Source organism: Budorcas taxicolor, chromosome 25 (genome assembly GCF_023091745.1).
Source record: "Budorcas taxicolor isolate Tak-1 chromosome 25, Takin1.1, whole genome shotgun sequence".
Lineage (NCBI taxonomy): Eukaryota > Metazoa > Chordata > Mammalia > Artiodactyla > Bovidae > Budorcas > Budorcas taxicolor.
Genome location: NC_068934.1, coordinates 39,008,641 through 39,035,902, shown reverse-complemented (window position 1 = coordinate 39,035,902; position 27,262 = coordinate 39,008,641). Strand labels below are relative to the sequence as shown.

Sequence of the window (27,262 nt, the reverse complement as noted above, 5' to 3'; positions counted from 1 at the left end):
TTTTTCCTAAAGTATTTTAGGGACGAGATGAAGAATTCACAAAATGTACATAATGAGTATTTGGGGTAAAATAATGGGAAGTTAAAAAAATGTTCTTTTTTTCCCAATAAAATGAACATTTACTATCCAGTCCATGTGCAAATTTCCCTGATCTCAAAAAGCAGATGTCTTTTCACAGTTTACTGAGAGAATGTAGTCACATGTTGCACTTGGTTGTTCTCCTTTAAGACAAAATAACTGTTCCTCTCACAGTTTTAATGACATTCACTTGTTCAGAAACTGGGAAGAAGCAGGGTGGTTTGTCTTGCAGAATGTCCCACTATTAGGTTTAGAGCAGGAATCCACAATACCTGCACAGTGGGTCAGGACAAGTACCAGTCCTTGGTCTCGTAGGAACCAGACCTCCACAGAAGGAGCTGATCTGCAGGCCAGTGAGTGAGGCTTCATCTGTATTATAGCTGCTCGCCAACACTCTCTCATCAGCCCCAGAAGGGACAATATAGCTTGTTTTCCTGGAACTGTTTGTAGTTACATAACTTATGCTTAATAGAAATAAAAATAGCTTAAATATTGATGGTTATTTTCTTTCTCAGTGCTTAGAATGGTGAGTTGGTGTCCTAGAAATCTATCACAGTGAAAAACTAGATGTTGCCTGTTAACATTTGGACACATTTGGCCAGCTTAAAATTAAATATTAAAAAACTAAGATCATGGGATCCAGCCCCATCCTTCATGGCAAACAGGAGAAAAGGTGGAAGCAGTGAGAGATTTCTTCATCTTAGCCTCTAAAACCACTGTGGATGGTGACTGCAGCCATGAAATCAGAAGGTGTTTGCTTCTTGGCAGCAATGCTTTGAGAAACATAAACAATGTGTTGAGAAGCAGAAACATCATTCTGCCCAACAAACTGGTAGATGTTTGGCCTTTTCATTTGGATTCCTCAACTTTCTGTCCAGTCGCTACTGGTCTTTGAAGTCCTTTATCTTTGTGGTCCTTCACGGTTCCCAAGATTATTTTGTGCATTTCTTTATCCAGTCCTGAAATCAGCCATCTCTTTAAGAATCCATGCATCATCTCATGGGAAATGTTTATTTGGAAGCTACATGTTAGACCTCAGAATAGTCACTGGTATCAAGTTGTCATTGCTTGTAGGTGTTACATTGGTCAGAGTAGGAAGAACACATTTTCCTTAAAAAATAAAATAAAAAGGAATATAATTACTTGGTACACACTTATGCTCTCAGTTCAAGATTTAAGACAGCAGGGTTTTAATTAAAGTTCTTTATGTTATGAGTGAACCTCTTTTCCTAGCCACTGAAAGGCTTACTTCAGAACATTAGTTTTAATTCTTGTCTTGCTTTTACCTGTTAACATATATATGGTTCTGTCACAATAACAGAAGCAATATGAGGAACAATAAATTGTTGAATATAGTTTCAGATTTATTTCCTGTATTTCTTCTGATTTTCTTTGTTTTGTTTTGTGTTTTTTTGGATGGGCAGTATTTTTGTTTTTCCTTAGAAGATATTCCACTCTGAATTTAGTCATAATTCTGAATTTTAAAGCCACTTAAGTAATGTGTTGTTATGGGCAGCTAGTCACCAACTTGATGCAATTAGATTTATCAGTCTCTTTGTTCTCAATTTGTTCAGTCCAGTTCGGTCCTTTCAGTTGTGTCCATGTCTTTGCAGTGCCATGGACTGCAGCATGCCTGGCTTCCCTATCCATCACCAACTCCCGGAGTTTACTCAAGCTCATGTCCATCGACTCGGTGATGCCATCCAAACATCTCATCCTGTCTTCCCCTTCTCTTCCTGCCTTCCATCTTTCCTAACATCAGGCTTTTTTCCAATGAATCAGTTCTTCCCATCATGTGGGCAAATAATTGGAGCTTCAGCTTCAGCATCAGTCCTTCCAGTGAATATTCAGGACTGATTTTATTTAGAATGGACTGGTTTGATCTCATCTCAGTCAATGGGACTCTCAAGAGTCTTTTCCAACACTATAGCTTAAAGGGCATATATGTGTGTCACTTGTCAGTGATGTCATGTTCCCCCTGTTGCAATTTAACTACCATAACTGAATTTAAACAACATGCAAAAATGAGGATTAAGTCACAGTGCCCCATCTAAACACACCTGGCAACAGGAGAGGCTCCTGTTGTATTCAAGGGACAGGTATGGATATATCTCAAGCAGGAATAGGCCCTGGGAGTCCTGGATGAGTCATTAAACATGATTGTATTTACTTTGGCTGCCACAGTAGTTTTGTCTTTGATTATTTTTATATGTTTGGTTTGGCAGACAAAATTTTTCATGACATAGACCCAATGAGGAAATTATATCAGCAATATATCCATTTCTCTTCAGCAGTTAAATTTTGTTGGTTTGTATGTCCCTGATGACCTTTCTTTATAAACAGAAAGGAAACACACATGTTCAGTATGCATTCATTCTCTTTTTAAATCAACCAACATGACTTAAATTCCTCTCTGTCCCCACTGCACTCCCAACTCTAGGCAAGAAATAAAATCCTGCAGAGACTGAAGGCTGATTCCAGTACATCACTGTGGAGATTTCATTCCCATGGTTTTTTGGGAAAAAAAAAAAATGTTGCTAACATTAAAATCAGTAGATTGTACATAAATATCCAAACTTCTGATTCTCTTGAAACCATGGCCAACTGGCCTGCTTTCCAGCATGGGTGAAGTGGAGGAAAGGCTGCTCCAGTGGTAAGGCCAGTGTGGCCCAGGGTTCAACATGGCCACCTCATCCTAGTGTCATAACTCCTGCCTCCTGGGGCCATGACTTTGTGAGAACTAAACTGCTAGCTCTCTTAAGATAAAGACTACTTTTGTTTTCATCAACTTTGACTTTGAAGACTTTAACCCAGAAACTAGCACACAGTTCTTCCTTGTACGTTTGTTGGATGATATAAAATATCTTGTGGATGCATATGACATTTCTTCCAACATTGATACCAGGCAATTGAAGTACTGTTCTGCCCTAAATCTTTGAAGCAGCCTGGCATCATAGGTGCCACTGATGTCTGCCATTAGACCCACTACCTAAAGTCAGTTGTATGTCCCTGGGCTCTCCCTGAAGTCTTCACTTCACCATTTGACAACTTATCTTTATATTATCTCCTATCCAGTGAAGACATCAATGCATATCCCATGAAGTGGCTAGGAAGATGACATGAAACGACGAATGTTGAGCATGGTTCTTAGTATCCATTTTTATGATGTACTTAGCAGTAGTTTGTTTGTTTGTGTTTGTTTTTTTTTCCCTCCAAGTAGGCAAGGTTCTCCATCTTCTTAGGTGTCCATGCAGATCAGTTTGATTTTCCAGTCAAACTTCAAGGAAGAGGTTATAGTTCAATGTTCTGTATTCTGAGAAGCTTCAAAATCCACTCGCCAAGAACACTGATGAAGATAAAGATTTTATCGAGACCTTTGTGTTTTTTTCAGACCTATTATTGGCCCAAAGGGCTAAACTAGGGCATGCCAGAGCATATATAACTAGGGCCACCCAGTCACCACTACATGCTAAGAACCTGAACTTCCCCGAGTCCATGGAGCCAGGAAAGAAACATGAAGTGGCTTGGGCTTCTTGGGCAGGTGGCCTTCTCAGAGTGCATAGTCATTTAATTATGGAGACTGTAAGCCACATCATGTTTCTTTCTGTGATTTTTTTTTCATCTGATTTTTCTTCTACTCATCAGTTTTAGGATGGAATGGAATATTTCCCTGGCAATCTTAAAGTTGAGCCCTTAAATATTGATAAGTACCTTGCTATAGGAACTGTGGGACCCAAGGTTCTTTGTGTAGATTTGCATAGTTGCACAACTCTGGGGTCCAGTCATGTCATGACTTATTGAAATTGGAAATCTTTGCAATTGTTTAGAGCACAGTCAATGCAGATGTAGATGTGGTCCTGTGGAATAGCACTTTTCTACCTTTTATTTAGTATGTCCTCTTTGTTCCCTCTCTATTTCATGTGTATATGCCTATGTCTGCATCTCTGTATCACTATCATTTATCTCTCCATCCCTTTGGAAGTCTCTGTGAGTGGATTTCTCTCTGTGGTGTATTCTTTTAACTTTTCTTTTAATTTTCTACATTTCCTGAACTTGTTCTGTATCGCCTGGATTCTTCTTTCAACTCTCTCTTCTCTTTCAACTTGGAGAAAGATTGGGAGAGCTACTTATTCACTGTTTTATATCTGACGAGCAGTATGACCACAGCCAATTCACAAACCCGTTGCATTTCAAATTCCTCCCTTATAAAAGAGGATAGGAATCCCCCTTCTACCTCCTTCCCTGAGCTTCTATGAAAAGGATACAGTGGGATGGCAACAGCAAAGCTAATGACTGTCATTTTTGAGACTTCTTATTTATCTGATATATTCTACCCATCACTTCACTTAACCCCAAGATATTCTATTTGGAGGGTTTGAATCATTACATTCCATCATTCTTCCGAAGAGGAAACTGAAGCCCCACATGATCGTATGGCTTACCCAAAATTACAGAACAGAAGCTTTATTCAAACCTACGTCTTTGCCATGGAATATGCATAAAATTCTTATATTAAGGTGACATAAAAATGATTAGAAAACACACAGTGGCATTACAATGACAGTTATACCTTAACACTGACAGCTAAATGTAGCATCTTCGTTTTCTTTTTCAAATGTTTGTTGAAAGAATACTTCTAAGGAAAACAAAGACCATGAGAAATACCTTCAGTGAAAAAAAAATGCTGAACGATTTCCTCAAGGAACATGTTTACAGACTGTCTCAGTTTTCTTCTCGTGGCTCAGATATAACTATTCACCCCCTAAGGAACATCATGGATGTGAGTGTTTTTGGAGGATGGTGCTCCACAGCGCCCTCTGGTGCTCTAGCATAGCACTGGGGCTCATCCGGAGATGCCACGTGGGATGTTGAGGCTGGTGCCCCTGCAGGAGGCAGAAACACTGGGCCAAAGGGGCCCCACGCAGAGTAGAAGGCACTGTCATCCTCAATTCTTGTCTTGGTGACTGGGCCCAGAAATTATCAGGTGGCAGGTGAACATCCACTTCTGTGTCAAAGATGTGTCACTAGTTTGAGGGAGATTGTTCCTTCTGAGCAGAAGACAATGGCAACCCACTTCAGTCCTCTTGCCTGGAAAAACCCAAGGTCGGAGAGGCCTGGTAGGCTGCAGTCCACCGGATCACTAAGAGTCGGACACAACTGAGCTACTTCAATTTCACTTTTCACTTTCCTGAATTGGAGAAGGAAATTGCAACCCACTCCAGTATTCTTGCCTGGACAATCTCAGGGACAGTGGAGCCTGGTTGGCTGCTGTTGATGGGATTGCACAGAATGGGACATGACTGAATTGACGCAGCAGCAGCAGCAGCAGCAGCAGCAGCAGCAGCAGCAGCAGCAGCAGCAATTCCTTCTGAACTAAGGGAGTCATCTAGTTACAGATGAAGAGTGAACTATCTCTGATCAGAAGGTAGAACCAACTGCAAAGCAATTGTGAATAACCAGGCAGATGAATTCAGTTTCCACAGAAGCAAGAACCACAGTTGTAAAAAGTTACTGAACCTGTGGAAGGCCATCAGAATCTAGCACAGCACTTACTGATTTTAGATTAGATTAGAAAAAGGGCTTATTTTGTCTTCAAGAATGCCCATGCCAGGCTGAGAGATAGGCAAAGAGTAAATACATGTCAAATGAAAGGGTCACTTGTGTGGTGTTGATTGGATGTGGTCTGAGTTTAGAGGGAGTGGCTCGGGTTGTTCAAGAAGGACCTCCTGGAAAAGGGGGTGCTAAAGCTTGGTTTGAAGAGACTACAGTGTTTCTCAGATGAATCCACCAGGACTTCCCTGGGTGTCCAAAGGGGCTGGAGTTCCAGTGGTTATGCCTCTGCGTTTCAAATGCAGGTTGTACCACTCCAATGCCCGGTCATACAATCAATATCCTGCATACAATGTAGTACAGGGAAAAAATATCAAATGCAAGCACCTCTCTGACCAAAGACTGTGAGCTGCGTGGTGGTTAGAAAGTGATCTCAAGAGATATGTGACACCCAATGGGAGGCAGCAGTGTGGGAACAGAGGGTAGCCAGTTCTGCACTAACCCACTCCCTTCTTCTCTGTGTTAAGTTATATATGTGTAAAGTCACCATTGGAACACTCTCTCAGGAATTCCAGGTTATCTTTGATATGGGTTCATCTGACTTGTGGGTGACCTCCCCCTTTTGCCCCAGTCCAGCCTGTTGTGTGTACAGACCCCATACCCAGACCATCCTTCACTTGTCCTGCCACCCTGTTTCCACCCTTGGCACCTGATGACACTCATCTCTTTTGTCTGTAGCTACACAAGTTAGGTTCAGACATTACAAGTCTTCCGCCTTCCTACCTACCCAAAAGACCTTCAGCATCGCCTATGGATCTGGGAGCATGAAGGTATTTCTTGTGTATGACACCATTCGGGTAACTTTTAAACAGAAGTTGAATCAGGACTGGCTATGGAGTGACCCCTGCTTGTAAAACAGATGCAGGGCCATCTGTCAGGACCCTTCCAGGCCTAATTCCCATAGATATTGGCCATCTTTCCCACAGGATTCTGTCCCTGGGAAGGCAGTGCCCGCGGTGACACAGGAGCAAATGAATTAGCTAACCCAGGGAGTGGCTTGAGGTGTGGACTTGCAGCTCCTCTGCCCATGAGCAGTTCAAGGCTCATTTCACTGGGAGCGAGAAGAGGGGGAAAAAGCATCCACTTTTATATTCATAGACTGTTCCAGGCACTTTCAGGTAATAATTGGTTTAATCCTGCAACAACCCCACACAGCAGGTGGTCTGATTAGCTCATGAGACATATGAGGAAACTGAGGTGCAGACAGCAAGGGCCTTGCTGAGGTCACACATGTGGTAAAAGGTGGAGCTGGGTTGGCTTTTCAGGACGGCAGTTACTGTAGGGTGTTTAGGGACAGAATAAAACTGATCTGGGGACTCTGGGGGCAGTCAAGGGCTTCAGGTATCCATAGTGGGACACTGGAGGCCAGAGATGTCAAGGGGCCTGATATATGAGTTCTCACTCTAGGGTGCTTCTGAGAGTCTAATAAAATGTATGGCCTGTTTCTCCAAAGTACTTGAGTAGTTCCCCTCTCTCTCTTTCTCTCTCATACACACTCACACAAATATACACATATCCCCAAATGTGAATTTCCCAGGCAGTAGTTTCATAAATCCCTGCAAGCAAGACTGTGTTTTTGGCTTCTGTCTTCCTGGACAGATGTAGAATCCACAGTACCTTACAGAGAATTCAGTAGATTCCTGTCATTAGGTCATAGTGATGCCAGAGAAGGCTACCTTGCTCTCGACTCATTTTGTCCACAAAGGGGCACCAATGGGTCCTGACCTGAGTCGGTTGCCCCACCTGTACAGAAGACACAGGCCAATTTGACTCACTCAGGTGGTGTTTTTCAGAGGGCTGATGTTTTAAAATTCATAGCCTCTAACAAATGGAAATCAAATTCCCCTCCCAGCTTGGTCTAACTGTCTGAGGCCCACCAAAGACACAGCCCAGCCTCAATTCTTCTCTGAGGATATAACGGCAATGCACCCCAGCCCAGTCCTAATCCCACTTCACATATCCGTAAGTGGGAACACTCTTCTCTGTCACAGATTGGGGACCTTATATGTACTGACCAGCCGTTTGGGCTAAGCGTGGTGGAATACGGGTTTGAGGGCAGAGCTTATGATGGCATCTTGGGCTTGAACTACTCCAACGAATCCTTCTCTGGAGCCATCCCCATCTTTGACAAGCTGGAGAATCAAGGTGCCATTACTGAGCCTGTTTTGGCCTTCTAGTTGAGCAAGTAAGTCTGAGATGGACAATCCCTTTCTCCAAATTAGCCTTAAGATGCTTTCAGTTGCACGAAATTATAGAACACTTGATAAAGAAGATTCCTGAGAGATAATATAACCCAGGATAAATATAGCCCTGGGCTGTGCCTGACTTCACCACTGGCTTTTATAAATAACTTTTTATTGGAACACAACCCTGCTCCTGGGCTCAAAACCAGTAACTTGGTCTAGTGGGCGTGAGTGAGGAGGAAGACTAATGGAAGGCAACAGGAAACAAGTTGGAGGAAAAGCAATATGATTTGCTCATCAATTTGATAAGGAAGGAAGGAGAAGGATGGTGGATATCTTTCCATCCTCATTAGCATTCCACTGGGAGCCTAGGAACAGCTACCCAATTTGCAGGAGCCAGTGAAAAATGAAAGTGTGGGACACAAAACAAACATGTGGGACGCCTTGTTCAAGAAATATTAGGCATTTCAAGACAGGGAGAGCAGAGGTGGGGTCCCTTCTGATTGTGGGGCCCTTTGAACAGTAGAGGTCACAGGCCAGTGGTGCTAACTCTCAGTGACCTGAACGCACACCCTTAGAACTCCTAGGCTTTGAGTTTCCTGAAAAATGACAAGCTGGACAGGAGAAACCCATTATGCTACAGCACCATGTCCTCTGAGTGCGTCTGAGTACTCAGGTTGCAGGAGGTAGGGCATCTTCAGTAGATATAGTGGGTGGAGCCCAGCCAGGTGACTCAGCTTCTAACCTCCTCTGTGCCACTCATTAGCCAGGAACCGACCTCAGTCTGGATCTCAATCGCTCCTAGCCTCTATTTCTGCATCTGTACATGGGGACCTTATTAGGGCCTTAATGGGTGGACCAGCACAGCTAACAGACAGTGCTGTTGTTACTGTCTTCCAAGGATCCCCTCCTCTCTTCTCTCTACACATGCAGGGTGAAAGGCAGTGTGGTGATGTTTGGTGGGGTGGATAAATCCTACTGCCAGGGAGTGCTCAGCTTAGGGGTACCATTGATCCACGCGGGCAACTGGAGTGTACACGTGGACTGGTAAGCCTCTCCCTCTGAGGGTCAGCCCGAGTGATGCTCCTGCTGCTGTACATGGACACAGGCAGACACATACAAATACACTCTTAGACACACAGTCACACAGACATATGCATCACCCACGACACAGACAGACACACAGACACATGGAAACACACAAGCAGACACACAAAAACATACACAGAGACACAAGTAAATATGCATAGCTAGTCAGAGACACGCAAGCAGTCACAGAGACACATACAAACACACATACAAACACATATATAAACAAACATACAAGCAGATAGATATGCAAACAACCAATGGTTTCATAATCCCAGGCCTTCTGACCGGGGCTCTGACCAGGGTCCTCAAAGGGTCCAGAGAGGTCTGTGCAACTGGGAAAGGATTGCACCCACTGCCCTGTGAGGTGTGGAGCATGGTTAGAAGACACTACACTGTGGTGAACAGAGGGTTAGGGAGAATTACTCCAGCCTGAACAGAGGTATAAGATGACCAACAGTCTGGGGCTACCTGGGACCAAGGAAGTTCTCAGTACAGATAAATGTCAGTTTAAAAACAGGGAAAGTCCTGAGCAAATGGGGAGAACCGGTCTCCTAAGGGAGCAACAACCGAGAAGTGTAGAGATTTGCTGAAGTCTTAAGATGTGAAAGTAACTAATAAAAAAGACACCCCCACGTTCATGGGCACACAATAAGGCAGGGGCTATAACAGAGAATCAGGAAGGTGGGATCCAGGAGTGACCTGAGGACAAGAGGCATACTTGATAGGATTCTCTGTGATACCTTCAGAGAAAAGCTGACCTGTCTTTGAGTTTCTGTGGGCTAGTCATGTATTTCCTGGCCAGGGTCTCAGGGCCTGAGCTGGTTGTAGGAGCAGTGCTGGGAGACACGCTCTCCCAGAGGAGCCCCTCTCTCCCACCACTATGAGAATCTGCTGCCCTCGTGAATCTCCATCTTCACTCTTCGATTGACCGAGCAGCACACATGATTTTCAATTTCCTCCAGAACTACATGACTGAAGCTAGGGAGAGGCAGCCCCAAAGCGACTGGGAGATAGCCTAGGCCATTTAAGAGTTTGTGATGACCCACCAACTCTACCACTTCCTCATTCAGAGGAATTATAAGGGGTAATGAAATAGACTCTCTTCATCCCATCTGAGATGAGCTTATCACTAGACTTCTCCTCCAGGGGAGTTTGGGTGAAGTACTTTATAGAGAGCTGGTTCCCTTGGGTCGCACACCCAGTCACCAGGTCTCTGCCATCTCATGCCTCCTCTTTCCTTTCCAATCCTACTTGGTAAGTGATGGCCCCAGTGGATCCATGAGCCATCCTTCTCCTCCAGGGCCCAGAATGCCCCTTCCTTGGACTTCAGTGCTGCTGGGGAGAATGCAAAGCATGTATCTGGAGACCCAGGGTACACAGAGCATTCAGCCTTTCTGAGATTCTCCATGGGTGGGGCTACAAACTGTTTGCTTGGAGCTGCCACGATTAGGCACTTTTGCAGTGGGAGAATCCATTCTTTCCACCTGGAAGCCCTCAGTAGATGCCTCAGCTGAGACAGCAGGGATGAGAGGTTGATTTCTTTTCAGATTGACTGGTTTGATCTCCTTGTTGTATAAGGGACTCTCAAGAATCTTCTCAAGCACCACAGTTCAAAGCTCAATTCTTTGGCATTCACCATTTCTTATGGTCCAGATTGCACATCTGTACCTGATTACTTGAAAAACCATAGCTTTGACACTACAGACCTCTGTAGCAAAGTGAGTCTTTGCTTTTTAATACACTGTGCAGGTTTTTCATAGCCTTTCTTCCTTCCAAAGAGCAAGTGTCTTAATTTTGTGGCTGCAGTCAAGATCCATGGTGATTTTGGAGCCCAAGGAAATAAAATCTGCCACTGTTTCCACTTTTCTCTCATCTATATGCCATGAAGTGGTGGGACTGGATGCCATGAATGTTGAGTATCTTTTTGTGAATAGTTTTTTGAATGTTGAGTTTAAGCTAGTTTTTTCATCTCCTCTCCTCACAGAGAGGTTCTTTAGTTCTTTGCTTTCTATTATTAGGGTAGTGTTATCTTCATATCTGTGGATGTTGATGCTTCTCCCAGCAATCTTGAGTCCAGCTTGGGATTTATCCAGACCAGCATATTGAATGATGTATGCTACATATAAATTACATAACCAGAGTGACAATGTATACCTTGTCATGCTCCTTTCCCAATTTTAAATCTTTCAGTTGTTCCATGTCTGATTCTATCTGCTGCTTTTTGACCTACAAAAAGACTTGTTAGGAGAAAAGTAAGGTGATCTGGTACTCCCATTTCCTGAAGATTTTCCCACAGTTTGTTGTGGTCCACACAGTGAAAGGCTTCAGCATAGTCAGTGAAACAGATGGAAATGTTTTTCTGGGATTCCCTTGTTTTCTCTATGATCCAATGGATGTTCGCAATTTGATCTCTGGTTCCGCAAACCAGATTATATATCTGGAAGTTCTCACTTCATGTACTGTTGAAATTTAGCTTGAACAAATTTGAGCATTACCTTGCTAGCAAGTGAGATGAGCACAATGACTGATAGATAGGTTGAACATTCTTTGGAATTGCCTTTCTTTTGCATTGGAATGAAAACTGACCTTTTCCAGCACTGTGGCCACTGATGAGTTTTCCAAATTTGCAGTCATATTGAATTCAGCACTTTAACAACCTCATTCTTTAGGATTTTTAAACAGCTCAGCTGGAATTTCATCACCTTCCCTAGCTTCTCTTGTAGTGATGCTTCCTAAAGCCCACTGGACTTCATACTCCAGCATATCTGTCTTTATGTGAGTGACCCCAGCATCATCCCTATCCTGGTCATTATGACCATTTTTGTATAATTCTGTGCATTTGTACCACCTCTTCTTAATCTCATCTGCTTCTGTTATGTCTTTAAATTTATGTCCTTTATTGTGCCAATCTTTGCACGAAGTGTTCCTCTGGTATCTCCACTTTTCTTGAAGAGATCTATAATCTTTACAATTCTTTTTGTTTTCCTCTAAATCTTGCACTATTCACTTATGAAGACTTTCTTATCTCTCCTTGCTATTCTCTGGAAGTCTGCATTCCATTGGATATATCTTTCCCTTTCTCCTTTGCCTTTCACTTCTCTTATTTTCTCAGCTATTTTTAAGGCCTCCTCAGGCAACAACTTTGCCTTCTCACATTTGTTTTTCTTGAGGATGGTTTTGATGACCACCTCCCATACAATGTTATGAACCTGTTGGGAGCCAGCGTGAGGAACTCCACCCATGGCAAAGGTTCATGAGGAAGGACGCTTGGCATACACAAAGGCGTGATCAAGCCTCAGGAAACCCCCTGTTCCAGAGCATCTACTCCCAAATCAGAGTACTTTATGGGGAGCTCTCCCCCATAACTATTTCTCTCGGAGAAGGAGTTAACTTGCAGCTCCAAGTTAATAAAAATTCCTGGGTGTGACCAGAGTGTTTCAACTTATGAACTCTGAAGGTTCTCTGGCCTGCCTGATCAGGCTCGTCTGGCTGCATGTGATTGTTTACAGCCTCCCAACTGTGAGAGGCACGGGATGTTTTAAAACTTTCTAAGCACAGACTCTTTTTGAGTAGTTAGAAGATCATTAGTATAGTATTAGTGGGTTGATTAGGAATTATATTGGTGAAGGGTTTTTTCATTTGTCGTGCCAATAATTACTGCTAATTCCCTGCCCTGAGTGTGACAAGGATGTCTCAGGTCAAACCTCTCTGCTGACAGACTAGCTCGTGTGTGTGTGACAACCTCTCAACCATAAACAGCACAGAGAGTTTGGAGTATTAGCATAGGGCTTTTTTCACTGATGAGTCAATGATTGCCATCAGGCCTCCATATCCTTAGGCACCTGGGAATATATTAATCAATGTATTTGGAATATAGAAAAGGAAATATAGTAGTTTTTGAAGTTAGCAATACTACACTTTTGAGTTAATGAATCTTCTCTTTTGTTATAGATCACTGTACTTTGTTATAAATCACTATAAATCACTATGCTATGTAACTTTATCACTATCTTAAGACAAAATAGATCTTAAGGGGAACATTGGTGAAGGGTTTACATTTGTTGAGCCAATATTTGCTGCTAAGTCTCCATATTCCTGCCCTTACAATGAATATAACTAGCATATAGGAGAGATAAGTATTAACCTTTAAGATTAATCATGTTAAACCTTAGGTTAAGTAAATTACTTTCTTGATTGTAACTCACTACACCCTCACCCTATAGGAATGCAACTTTATTTGGAGGGTGGCGCCTGATTTAAGAAAAAATCACCCCTGGAAAAATAAATTTTCTGGTTAACTGACCGGTATCAGAAAGGGCCATAAAATGTCAGCAGATCTCATGGCTAGAAGATGATGAAACTCATAAGACCTTTGTATAATTTTATATGAAGCACCTGATTGTGACAAGGGTCAGGTCTGCTGACCCCTGCGTGACTCTGTATTCATCCCTATGTATAACAAAAAGGTATATAATCAAACCTGAAAAATAAAGAAATTAGATCAGTTTCTGGAAAGACTGATTCCCCCGTGTTGTTTCTTTCTCACTCCCCGTTTTCCTGGCTGAATTCCCATCTGAAATGTGGGTACTCACCAAGCCTGCCAATTCTGCCCGGGCTTCTGAGATCGGACCGGGAAGGCCTCAGTGCCTCCTCTCCTTTGGGAGAATGGAAAGACGCCTGTGGCCTACGTAGGTGGTGATTGGTATTCCATGTAAACCAGTTATTCAGCCTCTTTTCTCCACTAATTCTCCTAGTACAGTATCTGTTTCTAATCTCCCTCTATATCTGTAATTAAATAAGTTTTTTCCAGGACGCCGACTCCATCCCCACCTTCAAATCACCCTGGATCCACCACGGCTGGACCCCGGCATGAACCTCCATCCATAGTTCTTCAGGCTAACAGACCTAATCCCTTGAATCTATTTTTCATCTCCACTATATAATCATAAGGGATATGATTTAGGTCATAGCTGAATGTTTTAGTGGTTTTCCTTACTTTCTTCAATTTAAATGTGAATATTGTTTGCTTCTGCCTAAGCATTGCTTCCAGATCACCACCCACCACTCCCAGTGGGTGTGGAGCAAAAACACACAATTTGAGGACTGTTACCCTGGGTTTGTGCTTGGCTTTTCACATGCCTCACTGTGTGAGCTTGATCAAGTCTCTTAACCTCAGTTTTTTCATGCACCATGATGATAATTCCACCTTCTAGATTGCATGTGTGCCTGCTAAGAACAAGTGGCCCTGAGAGGGCTTTCTGGGTTCCTGAGTCTGGAACAAATATGAATTATTCTGCCACCTCGGAGAAGGAAATCTTCTTTTTCGAGGTTATGGCTGCCATCCCCAAGACTAAATATTGATTTCAGCCAAGTGACATCTATCTCTGAACCCTGGCCCAGAATTCTGACTGAGCCAATGCTTCTGTTTTCTGGGCTCCCACAAGAACTAATGATTACTAATCAGATTACTCCCTTCCTCGGCCTTACCAGTCAGCCTTTCCTTGTCAACTACTTCTCCCCTGAAATCACACTGCAAGGAGAGTCATAAAGGCTCTTGCTCTCTTGTCAGTTTCCCACATCTCCAGCATAGAAACAAGTAGATGTTATGGCTATTTGTCATAGCAACAACTATGGCAACCTGTACAGCCCAATCTCAGCCTGTTAAATGAATCCTTTCCCATTTGGCCTCTCATGTTTAAATTATGTATAGTTGCCTTAGTAACCTTCCTATGCTTGTTGATTAATGTCAAAATATGTGTGGACCTCATCTAATTTTCTTTCTCAAGCATAATTTCAACCATGCAATGAAGTAACCAAACATTTAGTCATCTAACTACCCACAGGAATTGACAAAAGAAACCACCCTTCATACATTTCTTGCTTGGTCCAAAACAGCATTGAATGATCTGCTGAAACAATGGGATACATTGGCATGTACACTCCAGAAGGGACACTTTTTCTCTGGATTTGTTTTCCATCTAGTGCAGAATGTCAATCATAAGCCTGGCCCTCCAGCAGCTGGTCACATAATTTTTTGCAGACTCAGCCCACTCCAGATCCCTTCCACATCCCTCAGTAAAATCTACAGAACAGACTCAGTCAAAGTTCTCACTCCTGCAGAAAATAGGTTTTTCGTTTTTTAAGAAAACAATATTTGGTAACACATTCAAAATCTTGTGCTCCTTCCTTGGATTCAAGGACCTGCACTGGAGGATGGGAAGCATTCCCTTCCACCTAAATCTTTCAACACTCTCACCAGGGACACAGGCTTGACTGGACCCCAAAGACCTCTGCATGCTCCCTGATTTCCTGTGTATATCAGTTCAGTTCAGTCTCTCAATCACGTCCTACTCTTTGCTATATCATGGGTGCAGCATGCCAGGGTTCCCTGTTCATCACCAACTCTCAGAGCTTGCTCAAACTCATCTTCATCAAGTCAGTGATGCCACCCAACAATTTCATCTTCTGTCTTCCCCTTTGCCTTCTGTCTTTAATCTTTCCCTTCATCAAGGTATTTTCTAAAGAGTCAGTTCTTCCCAAAAGGTGTCCAAAGTTTTGGAGGTTCAGCTTCAGCATCGGTCCTTCCAATGAATATTCAGGACTTATTTCCTTTAGTATGGACCGGTTGGATCTCCTTGAAGTCCAAGGGACTCTCAAGAGTCTTGTCCAACATCACAGTTTAAAAGCATCAATTCTTTGGCACTCAGCTTTCTTTACGGTCCAACTCTCACATCCACTCATGATTTCTGGTAAAATCGTAGCTTTGACTATGCAGACGTTTTCTGGTAAAGTAATGTCTCTTAGAAGTATGTCTACATAGTAATGTCTACATAGAAGAACTGCACAAAAAAGATTAATGACCCCGATAGCCACAATGATGTGATCACTCACCTAGAGCTAGACAATCCTGAAATGCGAAGTCATATAGGTCTTTAGAAGCATCACTAAGAGCAAAGAGTGGAGGTGACGGTATTGCAGTAGAGATATATCAGACCCTAAAAGATGATGCTCTTAAAGTGCTGCATTCAATATGCCAGGAAATGTGGAAAACTCAGCAGTGGCCATAGGACTGGAAAGGTCGTTTTCCTTGCAATCCCCCAAAAAGGTGATTTCAAAGAATGTTCAACTACCACACAGTTGCAATCACCTCATATACTACCAAAGTAATTTCTCCAAGCAAGTCTTCAACAGTACATTAACTGTGAAATTCCATATGTTCAAGCTGGATTTAGGAAAGGCAGAGGAAGCAGAGATCAAAGTGTCAACATTCGTTCGTTCATAGAAAAAGGAAGAGAATTCTAGAAAAACACCTTCTTCTGCTTTATTGACCATGCAAAGGCCTTTAACTTTGTGGGTCACAACAAACTGTGGAAAAGTTACAGAGACGGGAATACCAGACCATCATACTTGCCTTCTGAGAAATCTGTATTCAGGTCAAGAAGCAACAGTTAGAACTGAACATGAAGCAGCAGACTGGTTCCAAATCGGGAAAGGAGTACGTAAAGTCTGTATATTGTCAACTTGCTATTTAACTTATATGCAGAGTATCACGTGAAATGCCCAACTGGATGAAGCACAAGCTGGAATCAAGATTTCTGGGAAACATATCAATAGCCTCAGGTATGCAGAAGACACCACCCTTACAGCAGAAATTGAAGAACTAAAGAGCCTCTTGATAAAAGTGAAATAGGAGAGTGAACCAGCTGGTTTAAACTTCACGTTCAGAAAATAAAGGTCATGTCATTTGGTCCCATCACGTCATGGCAAATAGATGGGGAAACAATGGAAACAGTGAGAGACTTTATATTCGGAGGCTCCAGAATCACTGCCAATGATGACTGCAGCAATGAAATTATAAGATGCTTGCTTGTTTGAAGAAAAGCTCTGAGAAACGTATATAATTTTTTTTTTTAAGTAGAGACATTAATTTGCTGAAAAAGTTCAGTATAATCAAAGCTATGATTTTTCCAGTTGTCATGTATGGATGTGACATTTGCACCATAAAGAATGGTGAGCGATGAAGAATTGATGGTTTTGAACTGTGGTGTAGACAAGACTCTTGAGAGTCCCTTGGACTACAAGGAGATCCACCCAGTCATCCTAAAGGAAATAAAACCTGGATATTCATCAGAAGGCCCAATGCTGAAATTGAACCTCCAATACTTTGGCCAACTGAAGTGAAGGACTGACTCATTAGAAAAGACCCTGTTACTGGGAAAGCTTGAAGGCAGGAGGAGAAGAAGGTGACAGAGGATGAGATGGTTGGATGGAGTCACCAACTCGATGGGCATGAGTTTGCCCAAGCTCCAGGTGTTGGTGAAGAAGAGCAAGCCCTGTCGTGATGCAGTCCATGGGGTGGCAGAGTCAGACATGACTGAGCGACTGAACTGAACTGAACATACCACATAGCAAACACTCTTTGTAATAGGCATGTTTCTCCAGCAAGACTGGGGCTCCCTAAAGCCCAAACATATATCCCCAATCAAGTTTGCACCCATGCACAGAAGTCAGTGCCTAGCATTCACAAGTCATTCTGTGATTTCTGATTGCAGGGGGACCTCCATTTTAATCGACATAAAGGAGTAAAGGACACATTTATCCTCCTGTCTCAACTAACTCCAAAGTAGAAGAGGCAAATGAAAGAGCCTTGTTTTACATCAAACATCTGGCAGCAGGGAATGGATTTCTGAGGCGGGGAGCAAGCAAGGAGAGTTCTACAATTGTCCCAACTCTAGAAATAGTTTCCAACACATACATGGAAGGTGTATCTAGGCAGAGACAGTCTTCCCAAGAAGAGAGATTATTGACTCCATATAGTTAGAGTTCATAGGAGAGAGGGACATACAGGGAACTGTAGGAAGGTACACGTGATACCCTTTCAGTTTTCATCTGAGAGATGATAGTACTGGTCTGAATTATAGGGAACAATACTTGAGTCTCAAATTGCACCAAGTCTAATTGTGTCCCCACCCACCAGTGTCAAAATTACTCATATTTTTAATATAAATTTATTTTAATTGGAGGCTAATTACTTTACAATATTGTATTGGTTTTGTCATACACTGACATGAATTTCCCACCGGTGTACATGTGCTCCCCTTCCTGAACCTCCCTCCGACCTCCCTCCCCATACTATCCCTCTGGGTCATCACAGTGCACCAGCCCCGACCATCCTGTATCATGCATCAAACCTGGGCTGGCGATTCATTTCACATATGATAATATACATATTTCAATGCCATCCTCCCAAATCATCCCACCCTCGCCCTCTCCCACAGAGTCCAGAAAGCTGTTCTATACATCTGTGTCTCTTTGCTGTCTTGCAAACAGGGTTATTGTTACCATCTTTCTAATTCCATATATATGCATTAGTATACTATATTAGTGTTTTTCTTTCTGGCTTCTAATTGCTAGAATTTTGTTAAGGATTTTTGCATCTATGTTCATCAGTGATATTGGCCTGTAGTTTTCTTTTTTTGTGGCTTCTTTGTCAGGTGTTGGTATTAGGATGATGGTGGCCTCATAGAATGAGTTTGGCAGTTTGTCTTCATCTGCAATTTTCTGGAAGGATAAATGTTAGCTCTTCTCTAAATTTTTGGTAGAATTCAGCTGTGAAGCCATCTGGTCCTGGGCTGTTGTTTGCTGGAAAATTTCTGATTACAGTTTCAATTTCCATGCTTGTGATGTGTCTGTTGAGATTTTCTATTTCTTCCCGGTTCAGTTTTGGAAAGTTGTACTCTTTTAAGAATTTGTCCATTTTTTACATGTTGTCCATTTTATTGGCATATAGTTGTTGAGAGTAGTCTCTTATGATCCTGCCTCTTCATTTTGTTTATATTGCTGTGTTTGGGGTCGCCTTTCCATATTCTGGCAGTTTCTGGAGTTCTCTTTTTTGTGGAGTTTCCTCACTGTGGGTGGGGTTGGACGGGTGGCTTGTCAAGCTTTCCTGGTTAAGGAAGCTTGTGTCGGTGTTCTGGTGGGTGGAGCTGGATTTATTCTCTCTGAAGTGCAATGAAGTTTCCAGTAATGAGTTATGAGATGTCAGTGGGTTTCGAGTGACTTTGGGTAATCTGTATATTGAAGCTCAGGGCTATATTCCTGTGTTGCTGAAGAGAATTTCCGTGGTATGTCTTGCTCTCGAACTCGTTGGCCCTTGGGTGGTGCTTGGTTTCTGTGTAGGTATGGAGGCATTTGATGAGCTCCTATCAATTAATGCTTCCCGGAGTCTGAAGTTCTCTGGTGTTCTCAGGATTTGGACTTAAGTGTCCTGCTCCTGGTTTTCAATTTTATTCTTATAGTAGCCTCAAGACTTCTCCATCTATACAGCACCAATGATAAAACGCTAGGTTGAAGATGAACAGTTTAGTCACAGTGAGTGACATCCAGAGAGGTTCACAGAGTTATGTAGAGGAGATAAGAGGGAGGAGGGAGATAGAGGTGACCAGGGGGAGAAGAGGGGGAATCAAAAGAGGTGAGAGAATGTTCAGTTCAATTCAGCTCAGTTCAGTCGCTCAGTCGTGTCTGACTCTTTGTGACCCCATGAATCGCAGCACACCAGGCCTTCCTGTCCATCAGCATCTCCCAGAGTTCACTCAGACCCACGTCCATCGAGTCCATGATGCCATCCAGCCATCTCACCCTCTGTCGTCCCCTTATCCTCCTCCCAGCATCAGAGTCTTTTCCAAGGAGTCCACTCTTTGCATGAAGTGGCCAAAGTACTGGAGTTTCAGCTTTAGCATCATTACTTTCAAAGAAATCCCAGGGATGATCTCCTTTAGAATGGACTTGTTGGATCTCCTTGCAGTCCAAGGGACTCTCAAGAGTCTTCTCCAACACCACAGTTCAAAAACATCAATTCTTCAGGGCTCAGCTTTATTCACAGTCCAACTCTCACATCCATACATGACCACTGTAAAAACCATAGCATTGACTAGATGGACCTTTGTTGGCAAAGTAATGTCTCTGCTTTTCAATATGCTATCTATGTTGGTCATAACTTTCCTTCCAAGGAGTAAGCGTCTTTTAATTTTATGGCTGCAATCACTACCTGCAGTGATTTTGGAGCCCCCCAAAATAAAGTCTGACAGTGTTTCCCCTGTTTCCCCATCTATTTCCCAAGAAGTAATGGGATCAGATGCCATGATCTTAGTTTTCTGAATGTTGAGCTTTAAGCCAACTTTTTCACTCTCCTCAAACTAACCAGTAATTACTTCTTTATGTGCTCTCCACAGTCTGGATCCCTCAGAGTTGTTCACAGAGTTACATAGAGAAGAGAAGAAGGAGGATGGAGTTAGAGGTGACCAGGAGGAGAAGAGGGGGAATCAAAAGTGGAGAGCACAAGCTAGCCAATAATCACTTCCTTATGTGCTCTCCACAGTCCGGATCCCTCAGAGATGTTCACAGGTTTACACAGAGAAGAGAAGAGGGAGGAAGGAAACAGAGGTGGCTAGGGGGATAAAGGGGGAAATCAAGAGGAGAGAGAAACATCCAGCCAGTAATCAGTTCCCTAAGTGCTCTCCACAGTCCAGAACAAACAAAGAGATTCACAGAGTTGGGTAGAGAAGAGAATGGGGGAGGGAGGAGATAGAGGCGACCTGGTGGAGAAAAAGGAGATCCAAAGGGGGCGAGAGCAATCAGGCCAGTGATCTCACTCCCAAGTAAAAATTGTTACTGAAGATTGGGTTCTTAAAGGTACAAAATTGCAAAAGAAATAACAAAAAGCAAAAATTAAAAATCTAGAGTAGATGTCAGATTCTCAAAAATACAATATTAAAGGAAAAAAAGTCACAAAAATTATATATATATGTGTGTGTGTGTGTGTGTATGTATATATATATATATATATATGTATATATATATGTGTGTGTGTATTTATATATACATGAATTTTGCTTTAGGAAATAGGGTCTTTTTTTTTTTTTAAAGTAATAGAAGGTTATAAAAATGAAAATTAAAGGAGTAATAGAGGACTTAAAAATAAAAAAAAAATTAAATAATGAAAATAGTAAAAATATATCTAGGATTTTCTCTGTTGTTGTTGTGGACAGTGTGGGGTCAGTTCACTTTCAGATAATTCCTTGATCCAACTTATACTTCTCAAGATTTCTTGGCCACTTCCAATGTAGTCAGTGCTAACATCACGAGTTTAATCTATTGCACCTGTCACTTCCAGGGCAGTTCCCTCTGTTTTAGCTTCTTCTGTTTGCTGGTCTCTTCAGTGTCTAATTTCCACCCTGACCCAAGGGGGCGGTGGTGGAACATTTTTTTAGGCTCACTTGTTCTGTTGTGCTGTCGGGAGGGAGGGACACTGCCAACAGATAACATTGCTGTGTGCTCACAGTAATTTGGCCCCACTGAGTTTGCCCCCGCTCATGACGTGTATGCTTTCCCTGTCTACACTGCTCAGGCTCTAGGTTGCTCTGCTGGGAACTGTCTGAGGTGGGCCCTCGGTTGCATGCACTTCCCAGGTCTAAGCTACTGAGGTTCAGGTACTCGGGTACTCCACAAAGGTGCAGACTCGGTTGGGCCTGAGTTTTGTTCCCTTCCCTGGTCCGAGCTGCTCAGGTGACCAGATGTTTGGTGAGTGCAGTCGCTGCAACGTATTGCCTCTCCTGTTCCTGCCGCTCGGTTTTCTGGGTGTACAACCAGCACACCTTCTCAGGCGGATATTGACCATCCAGAATCCCAAGAAATGTTGGTTAGCAAAGAAGTCTGCTTGCAGTTTGGTAGATGATGCCTCTCTGGGGCTGCTATTGCCCCCTTTTGGCTCTGGCTGCCCTCACTCCCCTGTCTCTGGCAGGGGATGGGCCAGTCCACAACTGGATACCTCTGCTCAGTCCTTTGTTCTATGAGCAGGCCTGTCGATGTCTTAGTTTAGGGCTTTTCACCTGGTAGCTATCCCAGCCTCTGGTTTGCTATCTCAAGTTAGTTCCCTCAGATTGCCCTTGGGGCATTCAGGCCTGGTCCTTACTCTAAGCAATGCAGCCCGCACCTCCCTGCCCAGCCCCCTCTTGCTAGGGGCAGATGCAGGCCTCTGTACTGCTTCTCTGCTGGGAGTTACCATTGGGCATGTAATCTGTGGGTTTAGTTTTTTTATTTCTTTTTCCTCCCACTTATGTTGCCCTCTGAGGTTTCAAGGCTCACTACAGCCTCGCCAGTGACAGTGTTTCCTGGTGTTTGGAAACCTCTCTTTTTTAAGACTCCCTTCCCGGAACGGATCTCCATCTCTACCTCTTTTGCCTCTCTTTTTATCTTCTACATCTTTTCCTACCTCCTTTTGAAGACAATGGGCTGTTTTTCTGGGTGCCTGATGTACTCTACCTGCATTCAGAACTTGTTTTGTGGCATTTACTCAGCGTTCAAATGTTCATTTGATGAATTTGTTGGGGAGAAAGGGTCTCCCTGTTCTATTACTCTGCCACCTTAGGACCGCCCCCCAAAGTATTCATAATTCCCATGAAATCAATAGGGCCCTGAAGACAATATTGCCTTGCTAGTGGGGAATAGTAAATCCGTTCTAAAGGCTGGTTTCATTTCAGCTTAAAAAACTTTACAGCAAGCCTTCAAAAAATACAGTTGTTTCCAAGAAATTAACAGTGTTTGCAAACAGTGAAAGGAACAATTTATAAAAATTAAAAAAGTATCCAGCATCCAAAGGTAAAGTGACCACATCCACCATTCAATTTAAAATTTACATACAAATTGTGAAAGTATTTGTCCTAGTTTCATCTCAACTTTGTAAGGTAATTATCCTCTGATTAAGATAAATAAATAAATTTAAAAAGAAAAAAATCCAGATGTGTAAAGAAGCAAGAAAATATCCATAATGAGGGAAAATTCAATTAGTAAAAACACAAGTAAAATATATATTACATAATTAGCAGGGAAGGACATTAAAATGCTTGCTACATAAATAATCCTTATATTCATGAAGCTGAAGAATATTGAGTATGTTAAATAGATACAGGTAAAACAGAAATGCAAAGACTGTGGGGAAAAAATTAATTGTGCATCAGAGAGCTTTGAAGTAACTTTAAGAGTGCTAAAATATATGTAAATGGAATCCCACAGGAAGTGAAAGACAGAATAGAGGGAAGAACTTCATAATTACTGGCTGAAAACTTTCCAGGTATGGTGAAAGCTTTAAACCCATTAACACAGAAGCTCAATTAATTCAAGGACAAGAAATAAGACAACTATACAAAGGCACATCATAATTCATGGTTTAAGACAACCAACCAAAGAAATATAACTAGAAGGAAAAATACAGTAGAACAAAAAATGGGGATGACAGCAGATGAGGCAAATGAAACAATGTTAGCCAGAGGACACTGGCACCACATCAAGATGCTGAGAGAAAGATAATTGCCTCAGAATTCTATACCCAAGAAAAATACATATCTAAAACAAGATAAAATACTTTCTCAGACATACATCAAGAAAAAGACTGCATCACCACCAACAGACCAGTGTAATATTTTTTTAAAAAAGGCCTCAAGTCAGAAGGAATTTAAAACCAAGTGAAAATCTGGATCTACAGGGGGAATGAACAGTACACAAAATGATAACCATATAGTATGTATTAAAAGGTAAATATAGGGAATTCCTTGGTGGTCCAGTGGTTAAGGATCTGCTTTGCAATGCAAAGCATTTGCAAATGGCAAAGTTTTGTTCCTTTGCCAGAAAACTAAGATCCCACATGCCACTGAGTAACTAAGCCTGTATGTCTCAAATAGAGTTTACATACTGCAAGTATTGAGCTTACCCTCCTCAAATAGAGAGTTCCTACCACAAGGAAGATCCTGCATGACACACTAAGACCCAGACAAAGAAATGATAAATAAATAAATAATTTAATAAACATCATGATTTATAATGATAGACTGGCAAGGTAAAGATGCATACCATGGATCTTAAAACTACTTATAAAAAAGTTACAGTTAATAACGTGACAAAGGAAATAAAAGGGAATCAGAAAAACTACTCAATTACAGAGAGGTCAGGGATAAAAAGGGACATGGAAAGAAAACATGGGACAAATTGAAGATAAAGAGCAAGAGGATCGAATTAAACCCAACTAGAGTTAACCCCTCAGATGTGAACCCAGACTGAATATATAACCCAAGGCCCAGATGACAGTAGATCCCCATACGCTGAACTGTGCAGCCAAAACAGAGCCTGCCTCCCCTTAACACCCATGTTCCTGGGCACAGAACAGCACCAAAAGTTTATACAGAACAGTAAATTAGAAGACTTCAATCATGCAAAGTACATCCTCTGTTTATAAAGAAATGGCATTAGAAATCAATGTTCACTGGACAGAAGAAGAATAAGGTGCTAGCATAGTGTGGACCTTCTCTCTTTTGCAACTCTAATTCTTCTCAGGAGGGAGCAGATAAATTGACAGGACTTACATCTCTTCAATATTAGACATACTTGACATAAATAGACAATACTAGACATACATGTTTGATTTTCACGATTTGGTCTCCTCTCTCTTCTCCTCTCTTGCTCATCCTGGGCAAGAGGGACTGCTCCTCTAATCCACAGCTCAATCACTACACACAAAGCTGGATGATATTTGCTGAGTCTTTCACATAAACCAGTGAAAATTTGTTTCCTCCTATTTCGCACTCTTGGCTCTTTTCAACCAACCACGGCTCTTGTCCTACCTCCTGGGATTCTGGTCCTCTGTCACTTGCAGTCATGTTCCCATACACTGGGCCTCAGTTACACCCAATGAAATTCTTATTCAGAGTGGCCATAATACACGCAAAAAGGGAAAGAACAGGCAGCTCCTTACTCTCCTCTCTTGTTCCTTCACTACATACATCCACTGAAGACCTATGTAGCAAGTTTGTTACATGCAAACGTTCAAGTATAAAGCTTTCAACATGTAAAAGTACATTTGCATGTGCAATCACATCAGTTAGTTCACAGATCTGACACACATCGTTGTGAGCACATCCAAGACAAGTTGGTGTATATTTGCGTACTTTATTGTACAGAACTGTATGGAGTACAATAGTGCATGACTTTTATTTCAAGCCTACGCTGTCTGCAAGGAAGCATAAATTCAGTAATAATGTAGACGGTACTACTATTCTATTTTTAAAGGTGTGATTAGTTGCTCAGCTGTGCCTGAATTTTCAACATATGGATTGCAGTCTGCCAGGCTCCTCTTGCCATGGGGATTCTCCAGACAAGAATACTGGAGTGGGTTGCCATGCCGTATCCAAGTACTGCAAGATTAAAAGTATTTCTTTTATTGTGTTTGTTTTTTATATGTTATTTGTGTGAAAAAATATCATAAAGCTATTAAACTATGGTAATATATAGCCAATTGTCTTAGTTGGCTACCTAAGTAACTTTGTTGGATTTATTATGAAATTGGAATTTTTGAACACCCCTTTCAAATGTAACTTGTTCATATACAGGGGACTTACTGTTCTGCTAAGACCTGTGGATGCAAAAGTGAACACATCCCCTCCAGGTCCAAGGAAGTCACATTCTTGGTTGGGATTTTACAGGAAACATGAGATCTTCAGTCTTTTCAAAAGACCTTGATCAGGACAAACAAATACTAAAGTAGAAATAGTCATTGTGTTTCTACCCACTTCTAGAAAGTGTTGCTAAGTTCTCAACACTGGATCTTGTAATGCTGGTGGACTAGATGGAGAAGTGAGGTGAACAGAAATAAGGAAGATGAGACAGGTAGGTCAGAATGTAAGGTAATAAAGACAAGGTATTTAGAAGCTGAGGAATTGAGAGAGGTTTGAGACCTGAGTATGAAAAAGCAGTCTTTAAACCAAGTTGGTCATGTGGTATGTGTAATCCTCACTTCAGTCCTTAGAAGATCTCTACTTACCAGTCTGCCTCTATTTTCTGGAGCACAGTTCAGATCCATCTAGTTATTTCTCATTGCTACTCCTTTCTCCTGGCTTCCACACTGTGCCCAGCCGTTCAGCCTATTCCATTATTATTATTATTATCATTATCATTATTATTATTATTTTGTTCTTTAAGGCAGGCGCTGCAGGCTACATACAAAATGATCTAATCTCTGCTTCTCTTTCAAAACTGAAAATAGTCTGTTATATAGCCATGAGCCCAGTATCTACAGGACTGCACTTTCTACACACCCGTGTTCATGACAGGTGTCTTGGAGATGCAAGCAGATCTGTAAGAGGGATTTCTTGGAAGACTGCTTTCAAGATCTGATTTAGCTGAGAGATGGGACTCTTCCCTTCCACACCTACTTCCTAATAGTTTTCTGGATTTTAGTTGTGATGGCTGGAACTCCTGCAGTTGTATTGGGCAATCATTTAACCTTGGAGATAGATAGCACCCAAGCTCTGGCTTGCCCACCTCCAACTTTGTTTCAGTGGGAAAGAAAAATAAAGTCTATCTTGCTAAAGTTATGGTTGTTTTAGTTTTTTGCAATGTGCATCCAAACTTAATCCTGATGCTACTATGTGCTTAATATGATATACCTTTATTATTTTGTTGGGTTTAGTGAATATATATATATGTTTTTTACATTTCTCTAATTCTTTTGTTTTATAAATTAATTAATCAACCATTATACCTAAATTGTATAAATGCAAAATTATGATTATAAACATGTTTTTGTTTAGATTTTCAATTTTTATACTTTTTTTATCTTCTTTCATAGTACATCATGAGAAACGCTGGGCTGGAAGAAGCACAAGCTGGAAACAAGATTGCCAGGAGAAATATCAATAACCTCAGGTATGCAGATGACATCACCCTTATGGTAGAAAGTGAAGAGGAAGAAAAAAGCATGTTGATGAAGGTGAAAGAGGAGAGTGAAAAAGTTGGCTTAAAACTCAACATTCAGAAAATGAAGATCATGGCATCTGGTCCCCTAACTTCTTGGGAAATAGATGGGGAAACTGTGGAAACAGTGTCAGACTTCATTTTTTGGGCTCCAAACTCATTGCATATGGTTGCTGCAGCCATGAAATTAAGACGTTTACTCCTTGGAAGAAAAGTTATGACCAACCTAGATAGCATATTTAAAAGCAGAGACATTACTTTACCAGCAAAGGTCTGTATAGTCAAGGCTATGGTTTTTCCAGTGGTCATGTATGGATGTGCGAGATGGACTGTGAAGAAAGCTGAGTGCTGAAGAATTGATGCTTTTGAACCGTGGTGTTGGAGAAGACTCTTGAGAGTCACTTGGACTGCAAGAAGATTCAACCAGTCCATTCTGAAGGAGATCAGCCCTGGGATTTCTTTGGAAGAAATGATGCTAAAGCTGAAACTCCAATACTTTG

The 27,262-nt window shown here is 41.9% G+C and overlaps 1 pseudogene; it reads left to right on the top strand.

Moving 5' to 3' along the window:
* The first annotated feature begins 3,592 nt into the window (after positions 1-3,592).
* Positions 3,593-27,262, top strand: part of LOC128068558 (pregnancy-associated glycoprotein 1-like) — a 42,332-nt pseudogene continuing 18,662 nt past the window's right edge.